This window comes from Zootoca vivipara, chromosome 3 (genome assembly GCF_963506605.1).
Source record: "Zootoca vivipara chromosome 3, rZooViv1.1, whole genome shotgun sequence".
NCBI classification, from domain to species: Eukaryota; Metazoa; Chordata; class Lepidosauria; order Squamata; family Lacertidae; genus Zootoca; species Zootoca vivipara.
Window position 1 is genome coordinate 72,921,602 of NC_083278.1, and position 251 is coordinate 72,921,852.

A 251-nucleotide genomic window follows, 5' to 3' on the forward strand; every position below is an offset into this window, starting at 1 on the left:
TTTTTTTGCAATAAAAGCTTTATGTTAAGTAAGAACATGTCCATCTTTAAAATGGTAAAGAATTCATTGAGTATCTAGAAGGTTTGGTGGCCTTTCCATCTGACAAAGACAAAAACTTGCAAAGCTTAAGAAAACTGTTCTGTGCACTTTCAAGATAAGCTTTAAAACATGGTTTGGAACAGACATCTTCTCTTGCTTCTGTAATCCAACTTCTGACTTGTGCTCTGCTTCTGTAAGTAAATGAATATAAT